Source organism: Boleophthalmus pectinirostris, unplaced genomic scaffold (assembly GCF_026225935.1).
Source record: "Boleophthalmus pectinirostris isolate CB_2022bp ecotype Guang Dong unplaced genomic scaffold, ASM2622593v1 HiC_scaffold_7, whole genome shotgun sequence".
Lineage (NCBI taxonomy): Eukaryota > Metazoa > Chordata > Actinopteri > Gobiiformes > Gobiidae > Boleophthalmus > Boleophthalmus pectinirostris.
In genome coordinates this window covers 1,375,906-1,376,500 of record NW_026571473.1, presented here as the reverse complement: position 1 = coordinate 1,376,500, position 595 = coordinate 1,375,906, and positions in this window count along the sequence as shown.

Genomic DNA, 595 nt, shown 5'->3' with positions numbered 1-595 from the left:
TACAAGAAGTACTGCAAATTCCGAAACAAAGAATTAGTGGAGCTTGCATTAGATTGTACAAACAAAATAACAAATAACAAATAACAAACAAAATACATATAGTAAAAGTTTAATAGTACAAGTATAAAAGTACAGTTCAGTTTGTGTTTGGACACTATTCAAGGTGAAAACAAGAAACTGGTTGGTTTAATTGGTCTAGTCCTAGTTTAGTCCTGGTGTAGTCCTAGTTTCATCATATTTTTGTCCTGGTTTACGCCCGGTCTAGTTCTGGTTTAGACCTGGTCCAGTCCTGGTTCAATTCTGATCTAGTCTGGGTCTAGCCCTGGTTTTGTCCTGGTTTAATCACATTTCATCAAGTCTTGGTTTGGTCCTGGTTTACTCCTGTGTTTAGTCTCATTTAGTCTTGGTCTAAGCCTAGTCTAGTCCTGTTTCAGTCTTGGACTAGTCCTGGTTGATTCCTGGTTTAGTTCTGGTTTGGTACCGGTTTAGTCCTGGTTTAGTCACATTTAATCTTGGTCTAAGCCTGGTCCAGTTCTGGTTAAGGTCTGCTCCAATCCTCGTTCAGTCCTGTTTTAGTCCTGGTTTAGACCTGTTT